The following is a 17,125-nucleotide window of genomic DNA, read 5'->3' as shown; positions in this document are numbered from 1 at the left end:
CTTCGCACAATGTAACAAAATATGATTTATGGACTCAATGTCTTGAGCACACGAGCAAAGTCTGTCCTGGTAGGGAACTCCTCTCAACCTACCATCCAGCACTGCAGAGGGGAAGACATTCAGTCTGGCCTTGGTGAAAAGGCTTCGATAGTTAGGTACTGTCAGGTTTTTGATGTAAGGTGTTAACTCAAAGACATACCCATATTGAACTCCTGCTGCCAGTGGACTACAGACTGCGTGTGACCGAGATCGCAAGTCACTGTGTGCATTGTCCCATAATCTTTGCTTTAAAGCCTTTTGGGCGCCTTCATAGCCCAGGTAATACAGTTGGGGGGGAGACAGACCAATAGAGGTGGCTTTTTTAGCCATGGTTTTCTGCCATTTGCTGACAAATTCCTCATTGGTGATATGTTGGTACAGACCCTTCCCTAGATTAAACACTGAAATCCTGAGCCAATGTCTTAGGGCAGCCCACCATGCTCTAGCTGAAATTGGGCATTCACCAGCTTCCAACAGAAGTACGGAGTTGGGGACGCAGTTAGGTACCTGCAGCAGAGATCGTATAAATTTTGCCTGAAAGCCATCTAGCTTTGGCAGGTCCCCATTATGCCAGACATTTGCTGCATACAGGAGTTGGGAAACGGGCTTTGCGTTGAAAACCCTTAAGGCTGCTGGAACATATTTGCCGCCCTTTGTGAAGAAGAATTTATGTATGGCTAGCTTTGTAATCTCCGCCTTTTGAAGGGAGGTTTGCCAATGGTGCTTCCAAGATCTTGTATGATGGAATGTGAGCCCTAGGTAGCTGAAGTATTTTACCTGTTCGAGGTTATGGCCATCCAGCACCCATTTAGACTGGGAGAATCTTCTTTCGAAGACTAAGATTTTAGATTTTTCATAATTAATGGATAAACCATTTCCAGAACAGTAATCAGAAAATTTCCTCAACAGATAATTTAAGCCCGGCCTGGAACGCGAGATGATGGCTGCGTCATCAGCATACAACAACAAAGGGGTCCTTCTCATTCCTATTTTTGGAATGTGTCCATCTGGGTCCATTAAGTTCTCTTCTAGGTCATTTAGGAATAGGCAGAACAATGTGGGGGCCAAAATACAACCCTGTCTCACCCCCCTAGTCATCTCGATGCTGTTCGATAGCTGTCCCTGTCGACCGCATCGGACCTGCAGTTTGGTTCCATTGTACAGGGCTTTTATAAGAAAGAGAAGTCGTTTGTCCTGCAAGATCAGACTCAATTTGGACCATAGCTGGGATCTGGGGATGGAGTCAAATGCTGATTTCAGGTCCATAAAGGCCACGAAGAGTTTACCCTGTAGGTGTCTGGTATACTTCTCAGCTAGGAAGGACAGCATTAGACAGTGGTCTGTTGTTGAATGATTCTCACGGAAAGCTGCCTGGGCTTCAGATAGTATATTATGTTCATTTAGAAAAGTTGTCAATTTGCTACTGAGGAAATGGGCATATAGTTTCCCAATTATTGAGAGCAGGCTAATAGGCCTATAATTGGAAGGTACATTTGGGTGGCCTCTCTTAAAGATTGGGACTACTATAGCATGTTTCCAGCTATATGGTACCTTACCAGAGTTATTTACTACCGTAAAGAGTGCTGCCAGAAGCGGGGCCCACCAGTGCTGGTTTGATGTAATCACCTCAGCTGGGTTGCTCTTACACTTGTAAAGCAAAATGGCTGGCCTTTAAGCATTGTCGTTCCATCAAAAAGGAAAGTTACAGCTCTCCAAGCCACATATAACCTTTAACTCACCTCACCCTTTCCTTTTGCAACACATTTTGGCAGAGTGATGCAGTCAATCTACTTTTAAAAAACAAGAAGGTTGAGCATTGAAATTACCTGTTCACATGAACTGAGCCCAGACGTTTTCAGCTAGAGGCTATATAATGGATGCATTCTTTGCTTAAAGCTGCTATTTAACTTTACAGCAACAGGTCATAAAAACGGTTAAATAATAGGTATTGTCAGATGTGGCCCCCCGGCAGTCTGTTGCACTGGAACAAAATCTTACACAACAAAAGACAGCTTGCCTTTCTTTAAAGCAGAACAACAACCATCCTTTGGCACTGTGTGTACTCAGATGAGCCTGGCTGGCTCCCAAGAGCAGCTACCGGGGCCCTGCTCCCAGATCCATTGCTAAGGTCAATCAGATTGCAAGGCTGGTTCAGTGGTGGCCCTGTCGTTGAACTCACTCACACAGGGCATCTGTTTTGTCCACCTATTTAGCCATTTTAAACCAGGACCTTCCAATGTGCTTTTAATGAATTGACATCAGCTTGGATTTTTCAGCTGCTGCTGATACTACACTGGTACCTCTGGTTATGTACTTAATTCGTTCCGGAGGTCCGTTCTTAACCTGAAACTGTTCTGAACCTGAAGCACCACTTTAGCTAATGGGGCCTCCTGCTGCCGCCACACCACCGGAGCACGATTTCTGTTCTCATCCTGAAGCAAAGTTCTTAACCGGAGGTAATATTTCTGGGTTAGTGGAGTCTGTAACCTGAAGCGTGTGTAACCTGAGGTACCACTGTATTTCATCTTTCTTTCTTGTGGTTGGCTGGTTTGGCTTTGAACCATTTCATGCTGCCATTTTAGTTTTTAAAACCACACATTTAAAAGTTGTTTTGTCCTATTTCTGTAAACAACCTTGAGGAGGCTTTTCTGCCCTGGAAAGGCAGCCAGGGGCGGGGGTGTCAAAATAAATATAAGGTCCATTGTCTCGTTTCCCCTTCTCTGAATGAGTGAAAAGACCCTAATTTCCCTTCTCTTACTCAGCAGTCACCACTTGGCTTACTAACATAGCACAGCTACAAAAACCTAATGAGAACACTGTAAGTAGGTCAACTGCAGCCAACAAGGTGCCATCTAGACACTGTTGGGTGGAAGCTCCTATCAGCCCCTTCTAGCATGACCAATAGACTGGGATAATGGGACCTGCCTTTTGCCAACCAAAGGTCCACTTTCTTGCAGTGTTATAGGAGCCACCGTTCTTTTGTATGGCACCTGCTGCTTCTCCTCACTACTCAGTTAGATGTGCACACAGGAATCACTTAGGCAAGGCTAAAAAGGTTCTTCCCCATGTCCACGTAGTCTTTGGTTAGGCAGAAGCCATATAGCTGCTCCAGTTATACTCCCAACTTCAAATGTGAATCACCTTTTAAGTTACAAGAATTCCGACTTCCTGGCTGGATTAGAAATTACTGCAGGCAGACAAGGCTCACTTAAGACCTCAAAACAAAGTTTGTGCATGGCCCTAAGGAACAGGATCCTTGGCGTAAATGTGTTCAACACACCCAACATTTGTTTTATCAACAGGGAAAAAAAATGTGATTAGCTCAGGCGAGCTACACCCACTCCCAACAGTTTATGCCAGAATGACCATTACAACATATGGAGAGATTATGTAACAGGAGCCCTTCCCAATTCCAGCTGTTTAGCTTAATTAAGAAAGCTCAAGGACTCGCTTACCATTAGCCAATACTCTTCTTTCTAGAGACGCCAGATATTTTCTCCTGCTGACACAACATGGCATTTACAGATCAGGATAAAGGTTACACAAGTATGAAGTGCAACGTACTAGGCTATGTTGACAGCTCAAGCTGATGACCATTGCAGAAGTCTGTGAACAGGATTGCCAAGCGCAGGGACATATTAACTGAGCTTAGCACACAATAACTTATTCAGAAGTATTTATGTTTATAGACCTCTCCATTGTAGAAAACATGAAATTGTGCCAAAGCCCAAATGACTTTTTCTGCAGCTTCCCATGACCTGGCCCCCCTCCTTTATTGCCTTGCTTCTCTACAATCCCTTCCCCTGCCAAAGGGCATTCAAAGGAATTTGCTTTTGTAACGCTCTAGTAGCATTACCCCCGCTTTTGCAGTTTTGTGCTTGTTTAAGTGTGGCTACAAATTTTAGGGTGGGGACCACAGCTGATGAGCTATTAATAGAATATCTATAATGCAATGTGCAAGTATATTAAGTGAGAAGATACACTTGAGCCATTCTCTTCCCAGCAAATAAAACTATTGGCAGAATACAATAATGCTCACTTATACCACAAAGAACTCATAACCCACCTACTTTCAGCAGCCAGAAGCATCATAGCCAGACACTGGAGAGACCTGTCAGGAGTAGGCATGGACCAATGGTACCAAATAGTATGGGAAACAGCCATACTAGAAAAATTAACCAATGAACTGAAACTGACACGGGGACAAACAGAAGAAGACGCCTTCACCCCGGTATGGCTTCCCTTTATCACATACACAGCCCAACAAGAAATTGACAAAAATCCACCAACAGCATACAAATCAATATGGCTAACCTGATCCAAAACGCCCACCCACCCCACTCACACATAAAAACAAAGACCACCACAGCTAACCACAAATGAATAACCACACCCTAGGCCAACCCCAATCTCTCTCACCACCAAAGGAACACAAGCGAACAGCAAAGAACCTGCACAAGCAACCCTGACACCAAACCTTACATATAGTAAGTAAAATAGAAACATCGCCACCTGACCCCCCCCATCTTCCCCCCTTTCCTTCCTAATGTCTCAACAAATGAAACTGATTTGTAAAAATGTTACATGGGGGGGGGGGGTACACGAGAGACATTGCACACTTTTGTAAATCAACAAAATCTTTAATAAAAAAAGAAAAAGAAAACTATTGGCAGAATGTGCTTCTTTAGGCGATGTATGCACACAAGACTCTTGTTTTTAATGTACACTGCCCGGGGATCTTTTGATAAAGGGTGGTATATAAATTGAATAAATAATAATAGTTTCATATTCTGAAACCATTGCCACATAGTCATGAACGTCACATATATGCTACAGAGCATGATGGCTCTGTAAAAGAAGACTGTAAACTCATTGTCTGAAGTCCTGAGGAACTAAGCCTTTATAAGGTGTGCTTCTAGATCTCTCAGTTGTGGAGAAAGCGTTAAAATAATGCAGCACCACAAGAACTAAAGGGGTGTGTGGATACAAGTTGATATAACAAAACAGCATTTTATTACCCTTATGCACACCTTGCCCCTCTGTCTCCTTCTCCCCCATTCCCGCTCTCATAACTTTAGATCTCAAGCAGAAGTTTGAATTAAAGAGCAATGTATGTGCTCATATATGCACAATGCAGAGAATTTGTGCAGAGTGCATTGTTGGAAGCTTCTAAAGATATGCTCTTCCAGGCTTTCTAAAGTAGGTTGCTAAAAGCTCAGTACTCTAATAATAATAATAAAAACCAACCACCATAGAACAACTTGCACCCATGTGTAATCTATTATGACAACAATTCCTGGAATGTAATTGCAGCCTTTTGTTTGCACCAGAAAAGACACCAGGGAGACATAAGCCTTCATTTTGTATAATTCTTCGCCCTCTAGTGGTAGAAAGGGATGCAACAGCTAGAATAATTTGAGAATGCAGATAGATGCCACATCACAAAGTGGATATAGGCAGGGATAATGAAGATAGGAGCATTTCTCTTTAGCAACATGTAGACAAAAATAAATATTTTCAGAAGTGTGCCTTCTGCAGGACATTAACACTCAAGCCACAGTTAGGATAGAACATCTTATTTTAATGAAGCGACTTTACACAAACCAGAATGACACACGAGAACAAAACGGAATTTTGACAACTCTTTCCTCTGTGGAACCTGAGCACTCTTCCAACAGCACTTACCTGAAATGTAAACGTTATAATGGTCATTATGGCAAGGAAAAGTCAAGTCAGAAGCTTCAGACATAAAATCAGAAGCTAGTGTTTCCCCATAATCTCCAATAGAAAAGAGCCACTTATTTCCGAATTAAAACCGGAGATTCTCTTTATTTGCCAGTGTTTTCTTTGTGAATAACAGTAGGAGTTACTCACAATCCCCTGCATTTCTGAATATGTCCCAGATCCATGCTTGCCTAATAGCTGGAAATTTACAAGCCCAAAACAATGATTCATCACATGTATGTAGTGAAATAAGGGGAGATAGCAAATAGCCCAAGATCACTCAGTGAGCTTCATGGTTTGGTGAGGATTTAAAAGTTGTGTTCAACTAAGTTTTACTCGTTGAAATGAACACGACCAGGTTAGTCTACTCTGAGTAAAATGTAGCTGAATACCACCCTGAACCTAAAGCTCCCCAGCCTGGTACGAGGCTTAAGTACAGAGAAAGAGATGCCTGAGTACAGCTTTTAAAGTTCAAAGACACTCTTGGGACAGATCCTAAGTGTTGCAAATTTGAGGGAATGATGTCGGCCACCTTTACAGAGGAGTTCCAAAACTGCACACAAGGGCTCCCTGTGCCAAGGTGGCCTGATAGTTTAGCACTCTGTGAACAAAGGTAACCAAAACTAATACGCTACCTGTGGAATAACAGAGTGCAGAGCTCAAGCTGCTCCATGCCTACAGGAGATGAAGGCAACACAAAAGAACACAATCTTCTCCCCTTGAGGGCAGAAAGCAACTAGAAAAGCATGCCAATAGTTGCAGTTCTCATGTTCAGGCTTGGAATACTTGTATTGACAGGTTTTTATTTCTCTATCAGTTGGTCCCAGTCCAATGAGCACCCCAGATAGTCAGGTACTGAAGCTTTCCCTATCTCTGTTTTCAGGCCTCCAGAAGCCTTACCTGGTGAACTGCTGCCCACCAAGCAGCTACAGCAATTCCCCATTGTGAGAATTAATCAGCAACCTTAAATGAGGCAATAATCCCAACACCTATTCTGTATACTCAAAATGTATTTGCTGCTGGCTGATTTACTCTTTAAGTTACACCAAGTTTATTTTGAAATGTAAGTAAGAAGACATTCCAAGTCATGTTTTAAAATGACAGGGACAGTGGCTTCTGCTAAGTATGGAATATTAGGACAAATTATTAAAGCAGGCATATTTCAAGCACTGAGCTTCCACTGATGAGAGGCACAATGGCTTGCTAATTAATAAAAACAAGAACACACAGAGGGACCAATAAGGCATGTGACAATGCACAAATGAGATCTGGTGTCCCTAGTGAATCTTTTTCCCTCTCCAAGGCCTACTGTACAATAGAAATATACAATTTGTAGGTCTAGCATATGGCCTAATACGCAACAGGTCCCCTTGCATGCCTCTAAGGTAGATCTCAAATAAGTCATACTTACCTATGAGAATCCTTTTTCTGTACTGTTTTTGGTCCATCAGTACCTACAAGATATATTTGATAGTCACTGTCATGGTGTCATTTTTAATATGATCAAAGTTCATTGTACAAGAAGATGTTTCTAAACTTTTAAATGAAATGTTTAATAGATCAGCTACAGGCATATTAGAACTCTGCTTCGCTATTTAGCATGACGATCATTGGAATTTAAAAGGGCCCATCCTGGTATCAAGAATTGTCAGGAAACAAACAGACTTCATATCACAGGATGGTTGCTTGCATCTTTCAGACACACCATATCTAGCAATGGTGGCCCTATAACAATTTAAACAGCTACAGAATTTAAACAGTGTGACAAATCAATGCCACACACCCAGGAGCAAGTAGAATGTGGAAGTTAGAGACTAGGTTAGATACCACAAGCAATATGTCTATGCCCTTTAATTTAATTTATTAATTGCATTTCTTTCTCAACCTTCCGCTCGAACTAGACCTGGGCAGCAGGGCTTGAAAAGTCAATTACATGAATAACTCTATTAGACAAATTCAAAAATCTGAATCAGGTTTCATATATTTTTTCAGCCATCAGAATGTCACAAATTGCATGCCAACTTTCAAGTTTGCCAGAATTCTTCATCAGTCTAGAGCAGAGGTCAGCAAGGCTTACTGGGCATGGGCAGGATCACTCCCATGGAGATCCTCCATGGACCGGGCCGGCACAGTGTGACACCAGAAATCGCTTCTGCGCATGCCCAGACACTGGAAATCGCGCCTGCGCAGAAGCAATTTCCAGCATCTGGGTATGCGCAGAAGCGATTTCTGGAGCCGCGGAAGAGAGTCCCTGCGCTGCGCTGGTTTAGTGCAGCGCATGGGGACTCACCGAGCAGGCAGCTCGGCTCATGTGCTTGTTAAATGGCCTCCGTGGTCTGCTTCCGGCCCATTGGCCTTAGGTTGCCGACCCCTGGTCTGCAGATCATAGATAACCAAGCTGGTGCCCTGCAGATATTGTTGGACTCCCAACTCCCATCAGTGCCAACCAGCATGGCCAAAGGCCAGGAATGATGTGAGCTGAAGATCAGAACAGCATCTGGAGAACACCATGTTGTCTATCCCTGGGCTACATGATAAATAAAGTGGGTAGGGGGGAAAGGGAAAGTAAGAAAAAGTTTTCTGATCGTGAAGCCATGGAATCTACATTACAATCTTTAGATGGAATATGGGAAGAGGTAGCAGACATTCAAATGATGTTATGTCAGGCACTATGCAAGTTTCAGGTTGAACCAAAGGCTGCCGAGATGAATGAACACATAATGGATGCCTGTCTCCTCCCTCCCTCAATTTTTGGGAATATAAAATCCAGCAGTTACTCAGTTTTGCCTCCACCCTTAATTAGACACTTGACAGAACAGAATGCAGTCTGGGTTTTCTCTGCATGTCGCAACAGATCTGTATGCAGTATCATACATGACCATCAAGCTGCTGCTAGAATGCTCACACCTGTTACTGCACAGGGCAGACCCCAAAAAGGAGGCTGCCAGGTTTTCATCTAGGGCAAGGTCAGGCTAGCTGGTACAAGGCAGGACCACGGCAGGCCCAGCTACGCAGCAACCATTTCCCAGCCCATGGGCTTTATACCAAGCAGCAAATACTCATTTTGGTGTGTTTTTTTAAACAAACCTCCTTCTTACCACAACAAATGTCTTACCTCAAGGGGGTGGAAAACGCAGTACTTCCAAAATGGTAGTCAACTTGTCCAAATGCAAATAGCTTTTATCTTGGGGATGGTTCCACTACTACATATAAAGAAAGTTGCAGTATGAGCAAAGCATGAACATTGACAAAAATATTTACCTTTTAGGAATTAAAGCACCAATAATAAAAAGTACAGTATACAGATTGTTTCCTTTCCATTACCAAGGGTGAAGGGCCCACTCACTCAATATTCTAAAACAGGCTTCCTCAATCTTGGCCCTCCAAATGTTTTTGGCCTACAACTCCCATGACCCCAGCTAGCAGGACCAGTGGTCAAAGATGATGGTAATTGTAGTCTCAAAACATCTGAAGGGCCGAGGTTCAGGAAGCCTGTTTGGGTCCACCTGTGTGACAGGATTCGTCTGAGAGGGAACCACTTTATGTAATCTGGATCCATTAAAAGTATCTTGGTCCTTCCCATAATAGGTTATTATTTCTTCAATGAATGTCAAATATTGAATATTATGATTTAAGAATTACTTGCATACATAATTCCCACTGTCTTGCTTTCTCAACTGGATTTTTATCCTCTTAAGTATCTTCTACCAAGTTCAAAACCTCTTACTTCCCCTAAAATTTGGCTTCCGCCAGAAGACCAAAGACAGAAAGGTGGAGCAAGTGGTACGACCCAATTCCCAGCCATACCACCCAACTCCCTTTACTTTCCAAGTACTCAATTTCTACAATCTCCCTGTTATCTGGAGCCATGGGACTTCCCACCTACTCTGCTGCATTTTCTCAAGTCCCCTTCTTAAAACCTTTACTCCAGAAAGAGTCATCACTGACTCCATGTTGTCTTTCCTTTTTAGCTCCCTTAATGGCGCGCTTTCAGGTAAGTCATCACTGCACCCAAAAGCAAGTAAAGTAGACAGACCCATACATAAATACATGTTCCAATAAAAATTTCACCTTCACCATCCCAGGCAGTAATGCTTCTGAGTCCCAGCTGCTGGAAATCATAGAAGCGCTCCTGTGCTCAGGTCTTGTTTGCAAGTTTCCCAAAGGCATCTTGCTGGCCGCTGCCAGTTGGACCAGATGGGCGATTGGGCCCAATCTTTTTACATTCATACCCACAAGAGCAGAAGATCTACATGCTGCCACTAATCAATTTACGAGAGGCAAGGCAGTTTTGCTGAAAGTCCAAATGGGCACCCCTGGGAAGTAAACTCCCGCATACTGTTAACTGTAGGAGTAATGCAATGAAGAAAAGACTATTTTGGCGCGGGGGCGGGGAAGGCGATAATATTAATTTACTGCATTTATACCCCTTTTCTCCATCCAGGAATTCGAGGTGGCATACATGGCTCTCCCCCTTCTCCCCACGACAACCCTGCGAGGTAGGTTAGGTTGGGCTGAGAGAGGTAGCGTCCGGCCCCGCTACGGCCACCCCACCCCAGGTGAGCATAATGGCCGAGTGCGGAATTCGAACCCAGGTCCGGCCATTTATTAAGGCTAAGCTCTTGCCAGCAGCAGCCCCGTCCACGTCCTATGGAGAAGCGCGTGGAGAGAAAAGGGGAGGCCGCACACGCCGCCCCCTCCCCCCCGCGCCACCTCGAGAGCCCCGCCGCCCGCGAAAGGCAAACCTTCCACCAGACCCTCCTGCAGCCGAAAGCGCACGCGCGCGCACAACTCACGCGGAACCGGAACTCAGGCCACGGCTCGAGGGCGGAAGCGATCCGCAGGAAGAAAGGGGCTCCCGCTCTAGGACTCCAACTCTGTGACCCTCGCTTCCACGGCTCCGAGGTTCACGCCTAAAGCTATAGAGCGCCCTCTCGGGGTCTGAATGGAATCCTACCGTCGTGCGTTCTGAACGGGGCTGTATCAAAGGCGCTTACCTCTCAAGACAGAAATGGCTAAAAACAAACAAATTGCAGCTGCCCTTCGTGCAGCTCAGGGCACTCCGATGTAAGCCCTAAATTCTTGTGGGGGCTTATATTCCCAGATACAATGTGTACAGGATTGCACCCCAAAGGCAAACTTTCGACATTCCCTTTTGCAGCAACAGGTGCCCGTGGACCAAGTTAAAAAGGTAAAGGGACCCCTGACCATTAGGTCCAGTCGTGGCCGACTCTGGGGTTGCGGCGCTCATCTTGCTTTATTGGCCGAGGGAGCCGGTGTACAGCTTCCGGGTCATGTGGCCAGCACGACTAGGCTACTTCTGGCCAACCAGAGCAGCGCACGGAAACGCCGTTTACCTTCCCGCTGGAGCGGTACCTATTTATCTACTTGCACTTTGATGTGCTTTTGAACTGCTAGGTTGGCAGGAGCAGGGACTGAGCAACAGTAGCTCACCCCGTTGCGGGGATTCGAACCACCGACCTTCTGATCGGCAAGTCCTAGGCTCTGTGGTTTAACCCACAGCGCCACCCACGTCCCTGGTGGACCAAGTTACGTGACTGAAATAAGGGAAACCTCTGTTGCAGGAAGCCTTAAAAGATGGTATGTGTCTGCAGGCATTTTTTAGTCACATGGTCAAATGGCTTTTCAGAATACAGTGGTACCTCGGGTTAAGAACTTAATTCATTCCGGAGGTCCATTCTTAACCTGAAACTGTTCTTAAGCTGAAGCATCACTTTAGCTAATGGGGCCTCCTGCTGCTGCTGCACCGCTGCTGCACAATTTCTGTTCTCGTACTGAAGCAAAATTTCTGTTCTCGTACTGAAGCAAAATTGAGGTACTATTTCTGGGTTAGTGGAGTCTGTAACCTGAAACGTATGTAACCCGAGGTGCCACTGTACAGAGATAATGCAGCTCTCAATGGTGCCAGTGTGATTTTAATGTGAAAGGACAGCTGCTACAACCCTCAGTATCCTTACCTGGAAATAAGTTCCGCTGAACTCAAGGAGGGCACACCTCTGAATAAAAGTATTTAGGATTGGGCTGCAAACTGACAATCTGTTCATGAGCAAAGGAATTTGATCAACTTTGACATAACTGGGTTTGGGTTGATTGATTTGGGTTCGATTCCAGCTCTAGGAGAGGCACAGCAGTTGCCCTTAGCTCTGGGGTGGGGGGAAGCTGACAAGTAGTTTGTGGATAGTGCCGTGTTAGCCCTGTAGCCCAATTTAAATGTAAGTAGGTCAGCATTAGGGAATTGTAGATAACAGCTCCAGAAAAAGCTAGTTTTTGTGTGGTACGAAGAAACCTGGCTATCTCTGCGTCGTGAGAAATGAAAATAAAAATAAATCCAGCTGATTTCAATGATGTCTTTAAATAGTTTTTTTTTTAAAGGGAGTGCTTCAGTAAATTTGCATATGTTTGATTGCAACTGATTCAAACGCATTTGTATTTCACATCCCCTTCCAGGAAAAAAAAAATCAAATTTGTTGAAATCAACCCCTTGGTGCTAACTGCATTTAATTCCTCTTAGCTCCTCTGACTCCCTCCAGATGTGATGCTTTCTCTTGGTGCCAACATTTCTTCCACGAATATTATTGAGTGCAGACCTCTTGCTTGCCTCCTCTCCGAGGTCCAGGCCAACAACAACTAATCAGGTTCCAACATTCCCTAAGGCCTAATAAGAGTTGGTATTTCCTGAAAATAGCTCTGAACCTCAGGAATTGGATGTGCAAACATTGGTTGAGGCTTTGAGATTTCTTTGCACTGATTGCTAGATCGATATTCTACTGATTGCAAATTTTGAGAAGTGGGACATGGTTCTAAGATATCATTACACCAAGCCTTATACAGTGGTACCTCGGGTTACATACACTTCAGGTTACATACGCTTCAGGTTACAGACTCCACTAACCCAGAAATAGTACCTCGAGTTAAGAACTTTGCTTCAGGATGAGAACAGAAATCGAGCCAGAGCGGTGCGGCGGCAGCGGGAGGCCCCATTAGCTAAAGTGGCGCTTCAGGTTAAGAACAGTTTCAGGTTAAGAACAGACCTCCGGAACGAATTAAGTTCTTAACCTGAGGTATCACTGTATTAACATTATTTGGTAACATCATGGAATTTGACCTAAATAATTTCTCTGTTTAGCATATATACAGATCATCAGCTCTGCCAACATGACTGCTCTTTTTTGCTTTGCTTGATCTTTGCCTTTCAAAGATCCTAAGGCTGCAATTATAAACTTGCTTATTGGATACAAAGCACATTGAGCTCAATAGGATGGACTTCTGAGCATACATGCATAGGATTGCAGACTTATAATGTGATCCTATGTACTGATCTCACTGGGGCTCGTTTCTGAGTATACAGGCAAAGGATGGGGCTGCACAAGACTCAAATGCTTCTGGAGGCATATATGGCTTGACTCAGTCTGAGATATTAGACCTCATAACCCCTATCTGTGCCTCCATTGCATGATGTGGTGATTCCCCGGAGCCCATGTCTGTGTGTATCTGTCAGATATAGTCAACCACAGATCCTTGAACTCTCAGCACAACCATATCCTCCAGCTTCTTGGCAAGCCTGTCTGATTTCAGCAAGTCATCCTTTTTTATTTTTAACCTAAGCTCTGCCCAGCACGACTGCCTGCCTAGCAGTGGAGACAACAAGCTGGGATAGCCATCCTGAACTGTGTGGACATTGTTGCCCTGGAAGGAAATTGCTCCCTAAGACTAGGTGATGCCACTTTTCACTGAAGATGTGTGGGCAGGCAGGGGTAGAATTATGTGGCACACCACACGGAGGGGCATTGTGCCACTCTGGGGTCCCCACAATAATTAATGGATGAATTTATACTCATAAAATTTAAGGCAGCTTACAAATCAGCATTTCCAATTTTAAAAACCATTCATGTGAAAAGAGGGCAATAAAATAAGTTATGCAATATAAAGCAGCGGCCCTTTCAAAAGGTGCAGTGCTACCAGTGAAATATGCAAAGCCACAGTCACCATGTGCTTCACCTAGAATGCATGGATGTGCATGTGTGCATGTAGATGTGTCTGTCTGTCTGCCTGCCTGCCTGCCTGCCTGCCTGCCTGCCTTTCCATCTACCTCCTCCTCTTGAACCTTCCTTCTGAACCCACTCCCCCATCAGAATTATGGGCGTTTTCTAGTAGCTAATAAAAAGTAGACAAACCCATAAGAGCTGCTTCAATAAATGGTTTATTAACAACGGGTGAATGCATGCCTGTGAACTTTGCACAATTAACTATTCCAGATGTGCCTTTTAAATCTGCAATTGCCATGGTATCAAAATGTGATATGCAAGTTCGGCATTGATTTACCTTGATAATAATAGCCCAGTTGCTTAGGAAAGTTTTATAATGTCTGGTATTTACAGACCATGCAACGATAATTTCCCATAGATTTTGCAGGAGGGGAAATAAGAGGGCATCTCATCTTCGGAAATGATACTTTGAGAGAGAGAAAGTTAAAGAGGCATTACATCAGGGGAGGCCACACCTCCCCATCTCCCACTGTTTAACCCATCCTGCCAGCTACTGATGTAAGCAGCAAACAGGCGTGCGTCAACACAAAGGAGGATTCCTCTAGTGATGCAGTAAGGCTCAGAGGCTTCATAAGGCAATATAGGACCAGGACAGCCCTGGGTATCTTTGCTGGCCCCAGGTCCTTTATCCCCAATCCCATCTAGATCTAGGCCTGAAAGACCAAGCAAAAGTGTGAGTGCATGGAGGGTAAGTTCTAAGCATGGACACTTTATGTCATTGCACAACACCATTGCTGATCTTTCAGTACACCTGTTATGGCATCATCCTTGGCTTCCAGTTTCCCAACTTTGTGGCGCTGGAGCCAACATGAGATAGCACTGACTCTGGTCTTAAACCAACGTTTGTGTGTGTGTGTTTTAAAAAGTCATCAAATATAGGCTGTGCAATATAGAAACAACAATAGCTCTGCTCCATTTATGATTTATGCAAATCGTATTCCATTCACAGCTGAAAATGTCGGCTCAAATACCTTCCTCCTCCACATAGGACAATGGGGATTTACTCTGTACATGTTGTCATTCATTCCCCCCCTCCCCCGCCTTCCCTGAGAAAAATATGCTCCGTCTATTAAATGTGTGTGGAAGAAAGATATGAAAAGAAAGCAGAATTTTGTGGCTGCGTGTTCTGCCTTTCTATTGACCTTTCTCAGACCACACAAAGCAGCTGAGGGGGAAACTCTGAAGCAATGACTTGTCTCCCTGAGAGACAGTTGGCATTCTCGGTGGGCGTTTCAAGAACTAAAGTCTTTTTTTTACAGAAAACTTGGACAGTCATTTTTCCAGTTACAGTATGAAATGTTCCCTCTTTCGGCTGGCAGAAAGGGCAGTGGGAAACCGCAATGGAAAAATAGAGTAAATTATCTATGAGGTGACTTGCAACACATTAAAATAATACAAAAGGCAGCCTAGAATATCTGCCCTGTTTGCACCTGCAGTTCCGGGAGAAACTGGAGACAAGACAAAAATTGGAGCTTTTGGAGTTTTTCTTTTTGCAGGGGTGGGGAAGCATGTTCCCTGCAGCTATTCCTTCTCCGGCTGAATGACAGGGACAGGTTGGTCTCTCCCTTGCCATGACCTTAATCTTGGAAGGCAGAGAGTGTAGCCTCCCAAAGCTCCTTGTGCCTCCGATAGAAGCAAAGGCCAGAGCTCACTTTCCCTCAGTCCTAAACACTTCCCATGAGAGAAAGCCATTTTCATGCAAAGAAATCTGGGCTTCTCTTGTAGAGAGTTTTCGGATACATCTGCAAAACAACGGTGCCCTGTTAATTGTCATTTCTTGATTACTGTCCAACATGAGATATTCACTCACCTGTACAAGCATACAACACTTTGGACTTTCGGGAAAGGGCCAGGCCTCAGATGGACTCATCCATCCCTTACAATCCATACAGCTACAATACTGAACCCTGGGGTAGTCCATTCTGCAAGAGATTCCTACTCACACTCTGGGTCCCAGAGAGGACAAATGCCAGAAAAAAAATGCACCAACCTCCATGGTCCCACATACATTTCTGAGTGGGCGAGGGGGAAGCAAGTAAAGGAATTCTCCTGCCATGAGCATGGCCACACATACATTCAACTTATTATTGGCTCTGCTGACCACACACAGGGGACGTCTGCTGCTGCAGATGCTAGGATTAAATTGCTGAAAGAAACTACTGGGTACTTTTCCTGCTTCCCCTCTGCCCCATTCCCCCCCCCCCTTGCCTGCAGCAAGCTCGAAAATGTTCTGTATCTCATTTGTACAGCTCACCTGAGCCTGCCTGGTTGAAAGCAAGAAATGGTTCTGAAAACAAACTAATTATATTTTATCATCTCCTCTCCTGTCTCTCTCTCTCTCCTTCACTTCCTCCCCACCTCCAACTTATTTCTGGGGGAAAAAGAAAACATCGGCTGCCTGAGATTTACACACTAGATTGAGCATAAACCTGCATCGTCTTCTCTCTCGCTCTCTCTCTCTTTTGCAGGGAGCAGATAATAGGTAGAGCTATCCCTCCATCTGTTTTGTTACACGCTTCCCAGCTTGGCATATTATTTGTTGCTATTAGACCATGTTTATCCCATTGACATTTAAAAGCCTATTATATGGTTACTGTCACAGTCCTGAACATGGATTCAGAAGCCAATTCCTGACTCCCCTGATAATGGAGTCACACATATATATTTTTACTACTGTAATTTGTTGGTGTATCTCCCCCTCCCCCGCTGCCTGCCATCAGCCACACATGCCAAGTTCTAGCTAAATGGTTTTCTTCTGCAGGCAATTTTCAATAGAAACAATCCCCTAAAGCAGGCCATTTTGTACCCCGGTGATTCAGGGTAATTGGACTGTCCATAGATTTCAGCCACTTCCCGCCACACTGCTCCAGCTACAGAGGTAGCAGAGCTACAGTTTTCCAGTGGAACCCAAGTGGAGATTCCAGTGTGAAGCTGGTTTGCTCTTGCTATGCGGTGTCAAGTCAACATGCAATCATTTTGTTGTGTCTGTTACTTGTGGTGAGCACTTGCTTACTATCACATCGGAGGTGTTGCTCATTCTGGAGCCCTTTATCTGACATGGCAAATAAGTGGTCTTGCCTTTTATCAAGTCACGTGCAAACTAACCTTCCATTGCAACCACACTGTTGCTGCTCTCTATTACAGACTGTTTGTCTGGTGTATTTTAGTGTGTGTACAGTATTTTGGTGTGTGTACAGTATAGCCGTTTCCCCATGCCTCTCCTTTTTTGGTCTAGTCTCTCCTGTTGTGCACATGGAACTTTTTCCTACTTACAATAATACAAATGGGGAAAACCA

The 17,125-nt window shown here is 44.4% G+C and overlaps 1 protein-coding gene and 1 non-coding gene across 3 annotated transcripts in view; both read right to left on the bottom strand.

The window, feature by feature from the left end:
- The window catches only part of SEC14L1 (SEC14 like lipid binding 1), a 71,495-nt gene extending 60,962 nt beyond the window's left edge, over positions 1-10,533 (bottom strand). The window contains exons 1-3 of one of the 2 annotated variants that reach the window (XM_077924254.1): positions 10,509-10,533; positions 8,879-8,966; positions 7,175-7,217 (exon numbers count right to left, since the gene is read on the bottom strand). The gene's annotated coding sequence lies outside the window, so the exon portion shown is untranslated. Of the gene's footprint in view, positions 1-7,174; positions 7,218-8,878; positions 8,967-9,834; positions 10,463-10,508 lie in introns of those variants that run through there. The other variant, XM_077924253.1, reaches the window with a different exon arrangement.
- Positions 8,618-8,797, bottom strand: LOC114593118 (small Cajal body-specific RNA 16). The gene has a single exon (XR_003705612.2).
- Positions 10,534-17,125: the final 6,592 nt, after the last annotated feature.

The sequence above is a fragment of the Podarcis muralis genome, chromosome 2 (assembly GCF_964188315.1).
Source record: "Podarcis muralis chromosome 2, rPodMur119.hap1.1, whole genome shotgun sequence".
NCBI classification, from domain to species: Eukaryota; Metazoa; Chordata; class Lepidosauria; order Squamata; family Lacertidae; genus Podarcis; species Podarcis muralis.
Note: the sequence above shows the minus strand (reverse complement) of the source record. Positions and strands in the feature narration are given on the sequence as shown.